This window comes from Canis aureus, chromosome 14 (assembly GCF_053574225.1).
Source record: "Canis aureus isolate CA01 chromosome 14, VMU_Caureus_v.1.0, whole genome shotgun sequence".
NCBI lineage: Eukaryota > Metazoa > Chordata > Mammalia > Carnivora > Canidae > Canis > Canis aureus.
In genome coordinates, this window is record NC_135624.1 from 23,695,389 (window position 1) to 23,713,621 (window position 18,233).

Sequence of the window (18,233 nt, forward strand, 5' to 3'; positions counted from 1 at the left end):
GGCCCTGCATGGTTTTTTAAAAAATGTGTAATATAAACTTACTCAGTGATATTTTCCTCATTGAAGATATTTTAAAATAAATGAAAATAACCAGTGTTTCAAGAAAGATAAGTATCTAGTAGAGGAATTTAGATAATGGCAATATACATGATTTGATTCCCAAATATGCATTTTTGTTTTCATTTCAAACATCTTTTTTTAAGAAAGTAATATAAAAATGATAGATTGCTGCATTACATTTCCTGCATCTCAAAAATTTTAATTCAACTTCTAGGCATTTTCTTAACTATATACATTAACAGTATTTGCTCCTAATTTTGAATAGGAAGGGTATCTGTTTTCTGTTTCTTAACAGTGATATTTAGACCTTCTTTCTTTGATTCTTCAAGAAAATGGTTGACATTGAGTTTGAATAGTAATTGAGTCTGGTTCAGAAGGTATTGTGCAGTTATAGATCTCTCTAATTTTGAGAGCCTGAGATATTCAAGTATCCAAGTATTCAGCTTCATTTCCATGAGAAGGTGTGTGGATAACCATTCTGGCAACTTGAGATGACCCTGGAAGCTATTTGCAAATCCTGTCCACCACATAAGTGCTGAACTGGCTTTGGTGCCCACACAGGCTTTTGCAGCAAACTGGAGTTCAATATTATCAGCTTCAGCCTCCAGTGTTCTACTGCAATTTAGACTTGTCAAAGTGCCCCCAAAGTGCCAAAGTGCCAAACCATTTCCAGAACAAATGGCCCAAATCATTGTGAGAAAAATCAGACCTAGGATGTCCAGTAAAATCAACCAAGCTAGCCTTGATGCTGTGTGCCCAAATACTGCCTGCAGTTTCATGACCCAGAAGAAAAGCAAGTTGGTGAACATCAGTCCCACTATTTAAAAGCCCAGTGAAGATAAACCCTTATCCATTTGGAATCACAAAGGCAGTGCTCACTTGTGCAGCACATACACTAAAATTGGAATTACTGAGGCATTTGTGTCAGCCACTTGAGTAATCCAGTGGATTCAGACACCCCTGGGGCATCTTTATTGTGTTTAATGAGATGATAATCCACTTTTTTAACCATCAACTATGGGGCGTCTTTCTCAGCATATCACTTAAAAATTCTTCCATCCATGCTTCATATTCCAGTTCTGATAAATGTCTGAAATGTTCTTTTCTCAAGAAGAGTTAAGATAGCTCCTTCCTGGGAGTAGAATAAAACTCTACAAAAGCAATCCAAAACTATTCAACCCAGGGGCGCCTGGATGGCTCAGTGGGTTGAGCATCTGCCTTGGGCTCAGTTCCTAATCCCAGGGTCTTGGGATTGACCTCCAAGTTGGGCTCCCTGCTCAGTGGAGAGTGTGTTTCTCCCTCTCCTGTACCCCCTGCTTGCATTCTCTCTCTCTCTCTGTCAAATAAATAAAATCTTTACAAAACCAAGCAAACAAAAATACTCAACCCAAAGAATAACTTTTATTATTTTTTTTCTTCCCTACACTCTCATTAAATAGTCCCTTCCACTTAGGGGGAAGGGCTTGCCACCATTCCCTTAGGCCGCTGCACACTGACGTTGATCCGCCAGTAATTTCTGCACTGGTCTAAGAATTTCCATCAGGAGAGGAGCTACAGCTGTTGAAATGGCTAAGGACAGAAACTCTGCCCCCCACTGATCAAGCAGGAATGACCGAAACTTCTTTTATCAGTAGCTGCCTTGAGAAAGAGTCATTTCATGTGGTGCATTTTTTGGGTAAGGATCCAGATTTCCTTACTTTTGGTACTCCACAGGCATCCTGTTCTTCTGTAATTGAAAGCCCTATAAAAATGAAAGTATCCAGGCAGAAAAGCCAACCTATCACACTGATTCACTTCCAGGCCCTGACACTGATTACTCTGTGGTTAAATTTGTACTTGAGGGCAGTCCCTGAGGTTACAGGCAATGTGTTACATTTTCTCCAGTTGGTCTACAGAAAACAAACAAAAACAAAAACAAAAACACCACAGCTTAGTAGCAGACTGCAGGCCATAGATGAAGGTCGTCTTTGTTTGATTATCCTAGTAGTGGTAAAAGTCAAGATGATTCCTTCCAATCAGTGAATGTGTTTGTTGGCTTGCTTTTCTGAATTAGTAAGTATTGTAATTGCCTCTTTCTCTTCCCTGCTATAAACTCAATGAGGGAAAGGATCATGACCTGTCACTATTATAGCACCAAAACTAGGTACAATACCTGCGAAAAATAGATGCTCTGTAAGTATGCTGAAGGAAAGAATGCATGAGCCAGCAAAACTGTCTCTTAAATGCTCATTAGAGCACTGTGGTGAAATCAATTAGCCTTGACCTAGAAATCAAACATGTTCAAGGCATGATGCTCCCCGCATTTTCATTACCTATCCTTTCCTAAATCTTGAAAGTTCTAAGCCTCAATCTCCCTAGCTGAGGAATAAACAGAAATCAGTGTGCTCAGCCCTTGTAAGACTTTGGAGCTTCTCCTAAGATAATGCAGATGAAAGCACTATGAGTTATAAGCTACTTTATAAATGTACACTCAGACATGGCATGTCACCCTGACACTGATCAGGGAAATAATTTAGGAAAGGAGAGGGGAGTAGAAGGAGGTGGAGAAGGTTTAATTTGCCAGAATTCTTGGGGGGGGGGGCGGGGGCGGGGGTATGGTATGGTATACAGATGGAAGAAACATTTGATAAACTACTTGAGGTGTTGAGTGAGAGCCTTTACCACTCCTACACCAAGAGGCATGCTCCAATTTCAAATAATGCTGAATGAAGCTTCCTTCTAAGAAAGAGTTCTCCACTTCCTTGCACACTTTTGAATATAGAGTGGGACATAAGTATGGAGGCAGAGGTGCATTGCCTGTGGCACAGAGGATAATCCTCCCACGCTCCAGCAACTTTTCCTGAAGATTAAAGAGCAAAAATTTATTCCTTTAAATTAAGACTTTGAGAAATGCCTGGGTGGCTCAGTCAGTTGGGCATCTGTCTTTGGCTCAGGTCATGATCTCAGGATCCTGGGATCAAGCCCCGCATCAGGCTCCCTGATCAGCAGGCAGCCTGCTTCTCCCTGCCCTGCCCCCTCTGTCAAATAAATAAATGCATAAATCTCAAAAAAATAAATTAAGAGATGATGTCTGCCTATCAAAGATAACAAAGTAAAAACCTGCCTGGGATGAACACATATTGTATACCCAACTTCGTATATAATCATGTCGAGTCCTATTGGACTACACTGGACCTGAAGAAACTCCAGCCTGTGTATCAGAAAGTCAGAATATATTATATTCATGTAGGAGGGACCAAGCTCGATCTTATTAGCCAAAAAGTGAAGCTCACATAGCAATGTTTGGACAGACCTGGAGCCAGAAACTTCTGGGCTACCGAATGTTTGAAAGGTGATTATATTTTAGATATTGATTCAAACTCATTGAACACATTGCTTATTTGTACCACATTTTGCCATTCACTGTCTCCAAATGGATAGACCCCATCCAAACTAGGCAAATGAAAACCGGTAACGGCTTGCTAATGGATGTCAGAATCTTAGCTCATTTTATTTCAGTGTTCTTTCATTTATTCCTTAATTCATCAAACATGTATTAGATGCCTGAATGGTCCAAGCATCTGGAGCTGAATAGGGAATTATAGTAAATACAAACAAACATTGTGTGTATGTGTGATCTGAAATGTTTACTAGTTGTGGTATGAGAGAAGAAACATACCATTAAAATAAAACATTTGGCTCTTGGGCTAATTTCCAAGATGTTTGAAAAAAAATTGTCCATTTTGTGCATTCCCTCTTCATTACTGGGTTGAATCAGGAATACAAAACCACCAGAGATTTGACTGCAGTATTTCATTTCTCTTATACAAGTTAAATAGAATACTGTCATTCAAATTATGCCTAATCTCCCCTTGATATTTTTGCAAGATTACCTGAAAACTTCAAAACAGTGTGAAATAGACTCACCTATTCATGAGTTAATTCAGCAAACATTTATAATACTTATCATGTGCCAGGCACAGTGCACAAGTACTGGGGAGGAAAGACCCAAATAAAGAGTTCTAAAAGAACTCATCTTTTGAAAATAATTAGCAGTTGAATAAATAACTTATAATTCACTATGGTGGTACAGTTCTATCAATTCATGCAAGATATAGAGGAAGCATAGAGGCACACGGAGGAAGGTGAGGTTCATTGGACCCGGGTGTTCAGAGGCTTCCCAGAGACTGTTAAGCTTAAGTTATATTTGAAAGGAAGAATAGGGGGTGAAGGTAGAGATGGGCATGTCGATATGAAGGATCAACATTCATCAACAGACACCTGCAACAAAATGTGTGTCCTGGATCCTGGGAAATATAACCAATTCATGCCTGCCGGAGTAAACTATGGTAAACAGCACTTTTGTCAAAGTTGTTTTTTTTTGTGTGTGTGATATTACTAACTTGAGTATGGTGAATCCTTGTGATTCATTAGTTGAGATTTGCGCGGAGTCTTCTACATTCTCTGAGTCTTCCACATTCTCTGTCTCTCCTTCAGACTGTGTTGCCTTTGTGATCGTAGAGTTATGATATGGTTAAAACCAACAATGTCCTTGTAAAAATGGTCAAATGATTGTAGAATTGACCACATGATGGCAAAGATAACATTGGGAGATTTAAATGCCTGTCTATGGTCACAGAAAGATTTGTCTAAGATCTATATTCCTGTTTGCCATCTCCTCGGTAGCAGCTTTTATTTTCTATAGGCTTTTTCATCCCTCCCTTCCCCTTCCTCCTCTTCCTCTTCTTCCCCCTCCTCCTCCTCCTCCTTCTACTTGCCCTGCTCCCTGTCTTCCTACTCCTCCCCTTCTTCCTCCTCCTCCATTCTCTATGACCCTCTATGTCTATGACTACATACTAAACCTGGACTTTCATCTATAAAGTATGTGTCTTTTTTTTAAGATTTTACTTATTTATTTGAGAGACACAGGGAGAGAGAATATGAGCAAGGGGAGGGGCAGAGGGAGAGGGAGAAGCAGACTCCCCACAGAGCACAGAGCCCAGCCCGATGTGGGGCTTGAACCCCTCCCTGTAAAGTATTTATTATTTATTTATTATTTTTATTTATTTATTTATTTTTAAGATTTTGATTTATTTATGAGAGACACACACACACACACAGAGGCAGAGACACAGGCAGAGGCAGAAGCAGGCTCCTCGAAGGGAGCCTGATGTGGGACTTGATCCCGGGACAGGGATCATGCCCTGGACCGAAGGCAGACGCTTAACCACTGAGCCACGCAGGCTCTGTAAAGTGTAAAGTGGTTTTAAATCTGTTCCTAGAATTCTTTAGAACTTCCTGTGAAGAATCCTTGGGGATGACTGAGTCAACGGCATTGCAGGCTTACTTTCTTCACAGATCTTTGACAGATTCATATAGATCTGCTATTTAAATTGGGGCTTTGGGCAAGATTTTATTTGTAAAAAGAGGATAAACTGAAGCAATCAGAGGGGCAGTGACAGTATCAATACTATATAGCTACCTAGGCAGAACTACTTTCAAACATGGGTCTTTTATTCTCAGATGCTCATCCCATTCAGTTATTCCAGGCGAGCAGTCTCCACCACATTTCCCCTTGTAGCAAAAGAAATCCCTGTCTGTGAACTGTAATAACAAAGAGGGTCATCATGTGATCCCTGTTTCCCCTCAACTGTAGACTTAACTGTCTCCTAACCTCCTTATAGGTTTTTGTTTAGAGATTTTATTTATTTATTTATTCATTCATTCATTCATTCATTCATGAGAGACACACACACAGAGAGGCAGAGACATAGGCAGAGGGAGAAGTAGGCTCCATGAGGGGAGCCCGATGCGGAACTAGATCCAAGGACCCTGGGATCAAGACCTGAGCCAAAGGCAGACAATCACTGAGCCACCCAGGTGCCCCTCCTTCTACCTTTAATCAGAAAACCTCTGTCCATAACTTTCCAGATTTAATTCAGTTTGAAGATGCTAACCATGAATTTATTCCATTTATTATGCTCAGCCTTGGAAACACAAGGTTAAAAGTATATGTGTGGTCTTTGAAATGGAGTTTCTCATCACCTCCTCTGGGTATGGGGGACATCTACGTGCATACACCTGACTTCTTCAGTGAAACCAGTCTGCATTGGAGGCATGTTTTTATGGGTTGAATTTGTCCCTAAAATGATATATTGAAGTCCCAACCCCCAGTACCTCAGAAAAGTGACTTTTATTTGGAAATGAGGTAGTTCCTGATGTGACCTGTTAACCCAGGGTGATACTGGAGTAGGGTGGTGGTCCTAATTCCACATGACATGCCCTTATAAGAGGATGGCCACGTGAAGATACTGAGACACAGGGAGAGAGCGCGTCAGTGTGAAGATGGAGGAGAGACTAGAGTGATGCATTCTCAGCCCAAGGAACACTGAGAGTTGCGAGCCATTATTAGAACTTAGGAAAAATATACGGAACAGAGTCTCCCTCAGAATTCTACCTAGGAAAGAACTAAACCTGATTTCAACTCCCTGATTTTGGACTTCTGGCTTCCAGAACTATGAAACAATCAACTATTGTTTTAAGCCACCCAGTTGGTGGCACTTTGTTATAGCAGCCACAGGAAACAGATACAGAAACATAAAGTTCACAGGTAAAAAAGCCATTTTTAGCACTGCTGTGTGTCTGGCACACCACTGGGAGCAGGTGACATTTCAACTGGGGACTCAGAGTAAGTTGGGGTTGTCCAGAGGGAAAGGGGAGGATGGGCTTCCATAGGAGAAGAGAAAGCAGCAGCAAAGGACAGGGTTTGGAAAGATCTTTTGACGTTTGAGCAATGAATACTGGGTAGCCCTGTACAGCTCCCGCGTGGAACATGGGGTGCTTTGGGTAAAGGCTGTTGCAATGCCCTTTTGCAACAAGACAGTTTACTTAAATAATAATAATAAAAAAAAACCTTCAAGTTTTGAAATCACTGTGTGTGTGTGTGTGTGTGTGTACGCGCGCGTGCATGTGTTTAAATATGTATCTATCCCCAGATGGTTTTTCTTTCTTTCTTTTAATTTCTTTTTAATTATGGCAGCTATTCTCCAAACATGTTTTTGTTTATCTCAAACTAAGTATACAGTTTCAACATATGGAGCATATTTTGTTTTACTTCAGTTTATCTTAAGAAATCAGCTTTCCTAACTCTTGTTGGCAGTGGACCCAAATGATTTCTTACTTTTTTTCCTCCTCTTTACTTTCTCCTCTTCCTTCTTTTCTTTCAGTTACAATTGGTCTCTCTCTCTCTCCCCTTCTTTCTCCTTCCCTCTCTTCCTCCCTCCCTCCCTCCCTTCTTCCCTTCCTCCCTTCCATCCTTCTTTTCTTTTTCCTTCTGGAATGTTATAAAAGATTTCCCATGTTAATGAACTGGCTCATTTAGTGACAGGGAGCAATCATTCCTTGGCTTGTGACATTTAGTCAGCCTAGAAAATATACAAAGTGGAAATAAGGTGAATAAACGAGTCAGGAGTCATATTTGCTCTTCCAGTGATAACACCATGAACCTGGTATTCAAGTCTGTTCATCATCTGGACCCAAACTTTTTTTTATTAGCCTTGTGTTGCATGATGCTTTCCCAAACCTCAGTGTCATTGGCTCCCTTACTCTTCTTTCGTTAGAAAATGCATTTTCATCTTCTCAGCCGCCTGCACGCCACTTCCCCTTCAAGATCCAGTGCAGATGTCCCTCCCTTTAACACATTTTATGATGCTTCCTGGAAGAATTAATCATATTCTCCCCTGGATTCTCCTAGAGCTCTGTATATCCCTCCATCCTTGCTTTATTTTGGTTGGTATTTATTTTCCTATCTGTCTCTTCCACTAAACTGGGATCAGAAATGGTTTCTCATTGTTCCAAAATCTCCAGTCCAACAGAGCAGGGTCATAGAGTAAGCAGTCCATAAATTCTCACTGGAGTGAAAAGAGATGGCAATCCTTCTACAAGGATAAAAAGGTTGTCTTTAATATCCATGCAACTCCTCTTAAAATTATTTGCACACTTCCCAATTTGAAGAGTGCTTAGAAATGTCAGAAACTGGGCATCGGAGGCAGAGAGCCACCTGGAATGCTGAGTATAAGATTGTAGGGAAACTTATCCTCATAGCAGAAACTGGGCATCAAGCAGACTTTAAATGTAGCGTGGAAGTGCAGTGATACATTCGTGAATATTTCTGCAGTGACACTAGGAAAAGTGTTTACCACTTAAGCCAACTCTGAAAACTGGAATCAGTCGCATTATTTCTGAAATGGCTTCTGAGGGTAAGTGTGCTGTAAATGACTCATGAGGTCTGCCAGAAGCATGAAAGAAGGAGTAGTGTGGCACGTGTGATGCACTTAGCATGTCTGTACTCCCCTAAAACAATGCCAGTGTCTTTCGTTTTAAGACCCCCAGCACATTACTTGACACATTGAATACAATCGACATATGAATGAATGAATGAATGAATGAATGAAGATTGCCTAACCCGATAAAAAGCAACAATACAAAACTGCCAGCTTCAGAGGTACAGCTCTATAATTCTTGCACCCCTCTATGATTATTTAGCCTTTTCAATGACCATGTGATATCAGACACTTTAAATATTATATTTCATGATCCCTAATTCCAGCAACTGAATTCCAGTATCAATGACCTTATTGTGGCTTTGTTTGTCCTTTAAACTCTGCTCAGTGGACATCCGTGCAGTGAGGAGGGTTAGTGGCCCATGAACTAAGCATACGTTCAGGCCATGTTACTTACAATGACTGGGGTCCCCTCTCTCTTCTCTGACCACTTTTTTTTTTTTTTTTAAGAGAGAAAGACAGAGAGGGATGCCTCAGTGGCTCAGCGGTTGAGCGTCTGCCTTTGGCTCAGGGCCTGATACTGGGGTCCTGTGATCAAGTTCCGCATTGGGCTCCCTGCGAGGAACCTGCTTCTCCCTCTGCCTATGTTTGTGCCTCTCTCTCTCATGAATAAATAAATAAAATCTTTAAAAGAGAGAGAGAGAGAGAGAGAAAGTACATGCAATGGGGAGGGGCAGAGGGAGAGAGGGAATCTTAAGCAGACTCTTCCTGCAGCACAGAGCCAACAAAGCTCAATTCCATGACCCTGAGATCATGACTGAGCCCAAATCAAGAGGTGGGCCCTTAACTGATGATCCACCCATGCACCCCTGACCACTTCTTTTTTTAACAAGGGGCTTGGAAGTAGCAGTAATATAAGGTGGTAAGGAGAAAAATGCAGAGAGGATAAAATGGATGAGGGGGATGCAGGTAGGCATGGGTGCTGATGGGTGTGGTCAAGGAGGAGGAGCAGAGGAGGTGCAGTGCAGGGACCCAGTGGCACCAGGGTTCGGCCTCATCACACTGAGCCCTGGACTTAACTGTGTTCCTCCTTGATCTCTCCTTCACTTCTTATGGGCAAACCAAACAGCTTCCTGTCCTGTTGTACTCAGACTTCTACATCTGTCTGGCACTTTCCACGGCAGAGCTGTGTACTGAACACTGATTAGGGTATGTTTGTGCCACATCAGGACTATGGGACTTTGTAACCTGGGAGAAATCTTACTGGGTTGTGTCCATCTTCGTTGGAAAGGTGGTGTGTGAAGGAACTGAGATTGCAGAGGGGAATTACCGAATGTCAAATGCTACAGACATGGCTTTATCCTGTCCTTGTGGTAGGATATTACTTCTCAATTGAGGAAGCTCCATCTCAGGCCCAAACCTAGAGATTGATCTTTCAATCAATCTCTACACGGTGTATCAGTGGCAGAGTTCTAGAACCTAGCCTTGTGGCTTTCACTGCAGTCTATATTTGTTTTTGCTTCCCCGACCCTCCTCTTCAGAAGCCAGGTTGTCTCTGCTAGGAAGTGGTTGGGTTTTTGTTTGGTTTCTTCGTTTGTTTCATTACAAAAGTGTAACCTCACTTATTAAATTATTATAACTATTATCATTTAAACTTACAGTTAAACAATTAAATAAGGAGTTTATGTTTATTCTTGGGAGGGAATTTTCTAGTTAAACATCTCACAGATCTGGTCCCTGAAGTCCTGAGTGTTTGACAAATGGCCTACCTGATGACAAATGAACTATAGCGGCAGAGCGGGGGTGACAGCCCCTCGCTGATACAAGTCTCCTGGCCCACTGCTGCCTTTCTTTGAGAGCTGAGTAATCAAGAGATAATAATCTTTCTAAGCAACATTAAACATTTCAAATGGTAATATGACAGTGGACTCCTAAACCACCTGTGCCATTGAGTCGGGAGTCTTAAGAGCTTTTCCACACCGATGTGGCATCTGTATTTAGCAGGCAGTTGTTCTTGGTTCTGAGTGAAAGAAAATGGTTATGATCAGGAACGATCCTCATCCGCATCTCCATCCCCATCCTCATCCCCATCCCCATCCCCATGCCCATCTCCTGCTATGGAGAGAGGGTGTGGTCCAGTCCTCCTTAGGAAGCAAACCTGGAAGGAAGGTAGGCAGGACTCCTACATGGGAATTTGTTATATTTTGCCACAGGACCACCCAGCTACCTATCAGTCACCAGCTGACAGATTTCCCTCCCCTTCTTCCTTGGCTTTGCATTGGGGAAAAATCCCTCACTGTCCTCTGTCCTGGGAGACAGCTCTTCCTCTCTTCAGCCAAGAAGCACACACTTATGATTAATCAAACTATGAATACATATTGTGAGTCTGAGGGTGGCTTCTTTAGAAACAGCCCCGGGCTGTGCAGTTAATGCTCTGAAGCACATTTTCACCCCAGGAGTTAAGCTAACTTTGTTGAGAATTGTCTCCAGCTCTGTCAAAGATGAAACAGAAGCTTCTCTGTAAACCTCAATTTCATGCCATGAAAAGATTGCCCTCTATGCTAAAGACTTTAAGAATGGTTTGGGGAGAAATGTTATAGACTTTTCAAACAGGAAACCAGCTAAACTCCCACAAATCTTCACATTAACATAGTGATTTCTAATTTACAAAGCACTTTCGGCTGGCTGGCCTTGTCTGTCTTTGACTTCAAACCACAGAACAGCCGCACTGGTTAGGAGGAGTCTGTCACGGAAATCTACCCCCCTACATGCCATCCAGCCCCACTGACAACACTCGGGCCCTTGAAAAAGCCATGCTCCTTTTCTCTCCAGCATCTGTTGCCACTGTTTCCTTTTTCAGGACTTCCCAAAGGAGTCCTGCCCATTCTCTCCCTGCCTGTTTAATTAACTTCCTCTTATCCTTCAGTTATGAGCTCAATGCAAATTTTTTCAGGGAAGTCTTCTTTGATCATCCTAACATTCCTTTGTCATCCTATTACGCTACACATCATTCCTATGTTCAACTTACTATTATTAGCTTACAGTAAGTAGTGGGGAAGGAAGTGAATGATCACCCCCCACCTGACTTTTCAGCTGAGAAATTGGAGGCTAAAAGCAACATACCTAAGATCATGTTACTAATAAGAGTTTGAGGAGTCAGACTTGAGATTTCACATTTCAACATTTCACATTTCAACATTGCCATGTACTCACTTGGGCGATTTTTCTTTAAATCTCTGGTTCTCTTTTCCTTTATTTGTTAAATTCAGATAATAGAAACTAAGAGGATACTTGTTAAGTTCTAAAAGAGATAAAGTATATATATATATATATATGTATATATATATATACATATATATAGATATATAGTGCTTCTCTAGTCAATAAACTCATTCATGTGTTTTAAGTCTGTTAGCTGAACTACTGATTCTAGTCTATGAAATGATTTTTGTCTTGCTCAAAGACATCAGTATCTCTTCCTATACATGGAAAATGTAAAGCAAAAAGAAAGTCAGTGCTAAATGCAATTATTTTCCTCTTTTCTCCTTTAGCTCATAATATAGTAGCAGAAGAGATTGTGAATGAGACCTTTTGAGGCAATAGAAACAAGCAAAACTAATACTTATTTAGCTTATTTGTCATCCTCCCAAGTGCCTGGTATAGTGTTTATTGCCTTCTCATCTATTCCAATAGACAAAGACCCTTTAAAAGACAGGCTCAAGATGGAGATGCAAATGTTCTGGAGAGAATGAAAGGAAAGATTTCTCATGGGGAAATCAGATTGAACTCACTGTGCTTGTGCTGGTGGATTTGCTAAGAGATGGAGCTATGGAAACAGACAAGATGGTAGTTAAAGAAGTTGTCTAAGAGGGAAAAAAAAGAAATAAAAAGAAAAAGGAAAAAGAAAAAAAAAAAAGAAATGAAATAGAAGAGAGGATAATCACCAACCATCAAGAGGTATTTCATTCCAGATTCTTGACACTTGCTCTGTGTTTGATCCACCAGGCCACCTGGGGTGCTCTATAATATTATTAAGTCCGAAGTATAATTGATGTCCTCTGAATCATATTCCTAAGCTAGTAAAAGTAGAACACAGACAAAGGATATTTATAGAAATTATAGTACTTCAATAGCAAGGGAATATAAAAGTACTATTCTTTAAAGATTCTATTTTAAGCTAAAGATGAGAGATAGATAATTGGAAAACTCACATGTATATGACTTAATATAAATTATCTAATTCATTTAACCTCAAAACTAAAATAAGCCACATAAAAATAGCTACATTAGAGGCAGTAATTACACATATTTAAAACTAGTTAGAGAGAGCTGGTTGAGATCATTGATCTGTATAGCAAGATGTTTTTATGTACGAGAACAGGCAAGGGAATTGTAGTAAAACAGACCTGGGTTCAAATTCTAGCCATGCCATTCATTGTATTATCTCTGTGACATTAAGGCTAGCAAATTAAATGTAGGGGTCATAATGCCTACATTATAGGATGCATATGATTAATAGTATTGAAAATAGTATGAGTAATGTCCATATACTAACACCTATAATATAGTCTATTTCACAAATTCTGTTTTCCCCCTTAAGGCATTTGTTCTTTCTGACTCTGATTTTCTCAGTACATTCTTATTTTTTTAAACAGGAGAGAAAGGATAAAATATCTCTGAATACTAAATGGTATACAGTTGCCATGCTGCTGGAAACCAGAAAGTAAATGTGTTTTGTTTACCGGGATGATGCTACTCTCATCCACTGTCCGCCTGATTCCTTCCTCCTCCTCTACCTTTTCAACTCAATTTCTTTAATAAATACAGTGCTATTCAAGTTATCTACATCTTCTTTTATGAATGTTGGTATTTATTGACTTTCAAATAATTTTTCCATGTCATCTATTCACCAGTAGGTGAATTTATTGGTATGAGTTGTATATAATATTCCATCAATATTTTTATATACATAACATCTATATTGATGTCTCATCTGTCATTGTAATATTGGTAATATGTGTTTTCTTCATTATATGTACTTTAACTAGAGATTTATCACATTTATTGATATCCTTAAAGAACCCATTTTTTAATTTTTGATCTGGTTTTGGGTTTTTTTTCTGTCATTTTTTCCTACTGTTGTTTTTCTTTTCTTTTTTTTTTTTTTTTCTTTTTTTATTTATTTATGATAGTCACACAGAGAGAGAGGCAGAGACACAGGCAGAGGGAGAAGCAGGCTCCATGCACCGGGAGCCCAATGTGGGATTCGATCCCGGGTCTCCAGGATCACGCCCTGGGCCAAAGGCAGGCGCTGAACCACTGCGCCACCCAGGGATCCCTACTGTTGTTTTTCTGTTTTTTTATTCCACTTATAGCCACTGTAGCCTTTATTATTTCCTTTATTGCTAACTTTAAATTTTATTTCTCCTCATTTTAATTTCTTAAGATGGAAGCTGAGGTTATTTATTTGAGATTTTTTTCTTAATATTTATATTTTATTTACAAATCATATTACAAATAATAGATATTTATTTCATTACAAATTAACCTCTAATTCTGCTTTAGCAGTGTCCTGCACATTTTGAGATTTGGTGTTTTAATTTCATTGAGTTCCAAGTACTGAATTTTAAAAATTTCTTTTTTGATCTTTTTTTGGCCCAAAGTTATTTGGGAACGTATTATTTAATTTCTCATGTTTGAGGATTTTTCAGATATCTTTGTTACTGATTTCTAATTTTATTTCATTGTGATGAAATAACGTATTTTTTACTGGAATTACCTTACATTTTGGGGGAGAAGGGCCCAGAATATATTCTACCTTGGCAAATATTCTGTGTGCACATCAAAAGAAATATCATAATGTTATTGAGTATTGTGGTCTGTAAATGCCAATTAAGTTGGCTGATAGTGTTGTTTTAGTCTTACCTATCTTACTGATTTCTGTGTACATTTTCTGTCAATTAATGAGGAAGTAATCTTGAAATCTCTGATTTTAATAGTGGATTTGTCTATGTCATCTTGAAGTTTTACTAATTTTTCTTTCAGTATTTGGAATTTCTGTTGCTTGAGGCATAAACATTTAGGATTATTATGAATTTTTCCATTCTTTATTATGAAATACCTTTTCCTTATCATAGTAGGATTATTTGTTTTGAAATCTATTTTATTCAAAATTAATTAAGCTACTCTGCTTCCTTTGATTAGTGTTAATATATTGTTTTATTTTATTTTAATCTATTTTTATTTTAATCTTTTTGTCGTCTTTATATGTAAAGTTGTTTTATTACAGAGTATATAATTGAGTCTTGTATTTAATGCAAATGTGGCTTTACTGTCTTCTCCTTCACAATGTTTCAGTGAAAATCTGCTGTCCTCATTTTGTTCCTTTGTATATAATGTCTTTTTTTTTTCTTTAGCTATTTTAGGACTTCTTTTTATCACTGATTTTAAGCAATTTGATTGTAATGGGCCATATTATTTTCTTCGTGTTTTTGGCATTTGTGTTCATTAAGCTTCTTATGTATACAACTTATTATTTTCAACAAATTTGGAATATTTTCAGCCATTATTTCTTCAAAAATTATTTTTCTCTCCTCTCTTCTCTCATTTGAGAACTCTAATTACTCATATATTAGGCCTCTTGAAGTTCCACAGCTGATCGATCCTAACAATTTTTTTCAACCATTTCTTCTCTATGAGCTTCATTTTATAGTTTTTACTGTGGTGTCTTCAAATTCACTAATCTCTTCTTCTGCAGTGTCTACTATGACATCCATCCCATTCAGTGTATCCTTCATTTCAGACGTTGTCGTTTTAATCTATAAAAGTTCAATTTAGGTATTTTTAAAAATATCTTTTATGTCTCTCTCTATATTTTAAATATCCCTTCTGGATAGATGAACATACAGAACACTGTTATAATGTCTGATTTAATGTGTTTTCTACTAATTTTATTCTGTGTTCGTGTTGTATCCGTTTCAACTGATTGGCTTTTTCCCCTCAGTATTGATTGCATTTTCCTGCTGTTTTTATGAACTTTTAATCTTTTTTGGATGCCACAATTGTGAAGGTTTTTTGGGGGGAGTACTTTCCAAAAATATTCTGAAGCTTTGTACTGAGATGTGATTAGGTTATATGAAAATGTTTTGTTTCTTTGAGTCTTCCTTTTAAGGCCTGTTCGATCAGAATAGGCAGTTTTTAATACAGGTTGAATTTTCCCCACTATTGAAGCATAATTATTCTGAGTGTACTACCTAATGCCCAGTTCATGATGAGACTTTCTGCTCTGAGTAGTTGGAACAGACACTATTAGTGACATTATGTGACCTCTGGATGTTGTTCCTTTTCATTCTTTTAGTATATTTTTTTCCCCTCAGCTTTGGGTACTTTTCTTATGTGCTTATGCTTATCAGTATCCAGTGAGTATCTTGGATAGTATCTTAGATAATCTTCACCAAACTCTAAGATTTTCTCTCTGTTAAGCTTTCTCTTCTCTGGTATTTTGCCCTGTGGACTCTTGCTGTCTTGTCTTTCCTGGGCTTCCTGCTTCATTTCCTCAACTCTGGGAGACAGCCTGGATTCCCTCTTCTTGCACTACAGTCTGGAAACTCTCTCCAGGCAATAATCTGAGACAAGCATGAGATTCATCACATTTGTTTCCCATATCTTGATTGTCACTGTCCTTTAATATGTGATGTCCAATATACTGAGAACTGCAGTTTCACATATTTTGACAAGTTTTCTGTTTTTTTCCCCTGGTGTTAAGATAAATTATATCCCTTTAATTTCATTTCTCAAGAAGTAGAAGTCATAAATCAGATCTAGCTTTTGGTTCTAGGTCTATACTTTACTTACTTTGAAAAGTCAGTAACCACAGTAGATACTTTATTGGTCCACATGGAGATTAAATATCTACTTTATTTCCAAAACTTTTTTTTTTCTTTTTTCAAATCAGATATAACATTTATGTGAATGACTAGAACCAATTGGCAGGGAAATAATAATATTGTACTCTGTAATGATACAATATATTTATTCTTTCTTCCCTCCTTTAGAAAGTTCAACCACCTAGGAAAAATCATTTGAAAACTGAAAAAAAATTGCACTATGCAAATGATTTAATTTGAAATTAAATTTTAAATCTATACATATTTTGTTTTTTTGTCTTTATTTTCCTGGAGGGAACTCAGAACAGCCTACAGTGACAAGTAAGGACAATAGCAAACTCTTTTTGCCAAGTGATAAGTTTTATTTTCCATAGTTATTGCCCTTCATGTGAGAATTTTTAATTACCAAGCATAAAAAGTGATTATAAAAATCTAACTGAGCACCTGGCTGTCTCAGCTGGAGGAACATGCAACTTGATCTCAGGGCCATGAGTTCAAGCCCCACATTGGGTGTAGAGATTACTTAGATAAAAAAAATATTTTTAAAAAATCAAACTGAAAGATTTTGAAATTTTGCAAAAAAATATATTATGGCTCTTCATGCTTAAATCACACTAATACTTCCTGATGAACTTCAAATTCAAATTCCGTATGACTCATGTAATGCAGCCCTATTATCTTAAAATTTGAAGTCTGCATGGCCCACAGATCCTTCATGAAATTATCTTTCTTCCCTGGGCATTTGGACCTTCTGTTTGTTGTACCTACAAAGTTATCTCCTACAGTAAATCCTTCAGACACATTATTTCTGCTGCTCTAGTATTTTTTTCCATGATTATTATGTGGCTGGATTCCTTTCAACATTTAAGTTTCAACTCAAATATTACTTCCCTAAGAAGTCTTTTTTGGCTATGCTAGTTAATGTTGTGGGCTTATCTACTATGGTAGTGGTCAGAATTTTAAGATGACCGACAAGTACCTACAACTTTGTATAATCTACTGTCTCTGAATACGCAGGAGTCCTGTGAATATGTTGGGAGATCCCTGTCATCATTGTGCTATGTTATTTGGCACAAGGAAGTATACAGATGTAATTGTGTCCCAAATAACTTGACTATAAATTAATCCAAAGGGCAATTATCCTGGGTGGCCCTGAGCTAATCAGGCAAGCCTTTTGAAAGAGATATTCTTCTGTTTATGTGGAGGAAGCAATCATTTTGTGAGGGTCTATGGAGGGAGACGCATGGCATGGACCTAAGGGCAGCCTCAAGATGCTGATATTACCTCCGACCAACAGCCAACAAAGAAATAAGGACTTTAGTCCTACAATTAATTGCAAGGAACTGAATTCCGCCATCAACATGAATGAGCTTGGAAGAATAACCTGAGCTCCACATGAGAATGTAACTCCAGTCAACATTCTGATAGGGGCCTGATGAGACCTTCAGCAGATGGCTCAATTAACTGATGCCCAGACTCCTGACCTAGGAAAACTGTGAGTTGATAAATTGTGCTGCTTTAAATTGCTAAATTTCTGGAAATCTGTTATGCAGAAATAGAAAATGAATATGCTCCAAACCACTCTCTATCATGCTGCTTTGCTTTATTTTTCTTCGTAGCTGAAAACTCTTTGAAATTATCTTATATGTGTTTCTTGTTTATTTCCATTATCTACCCCTAGAATTTACATTCTACTAGAAAAGCAGTTTTGGTTGTCATTCAGCCAGGTTGATTCTGACTATTTTGGCTATTTGGGAGGTAGATTGGAGAGAACTATAAATCTGTTTCTGTTTTGCTGTTTTAAAAAAAGAGAAGCTAATATATACTGTATAATATTGACATTTTCTCAGTGGGACAAAATAATCTTTCTTTGGTATTCTTCAATTTACTAAATAATTAAATATGAAAGAAAGACTAAAAATTCTTGAAAATGAGAGAAGCACCAAGCCAAAATTTCACATAAATCAGCGGCATGCAGCTCTGTTATTTTTCAAATAATACAATTGTTTATGGAAGCCATGCAACA

The 18,233-nt window shown here is 38.4% G+C and overlaps 1 pseudogene; it reads right to left on the reverse strand.

Moving 5' to 3' along the window:
* Positions 1 to 263: 263 nt before the first annotated feature.
* LOC144283833 (metalloendopeptidase OMA1, mitochondrial-like) overlaps positions 264 to 18,233 on the reverse strand; it is a 46,414-nt pseudogene continuing 28,444 nt past the window's right edge.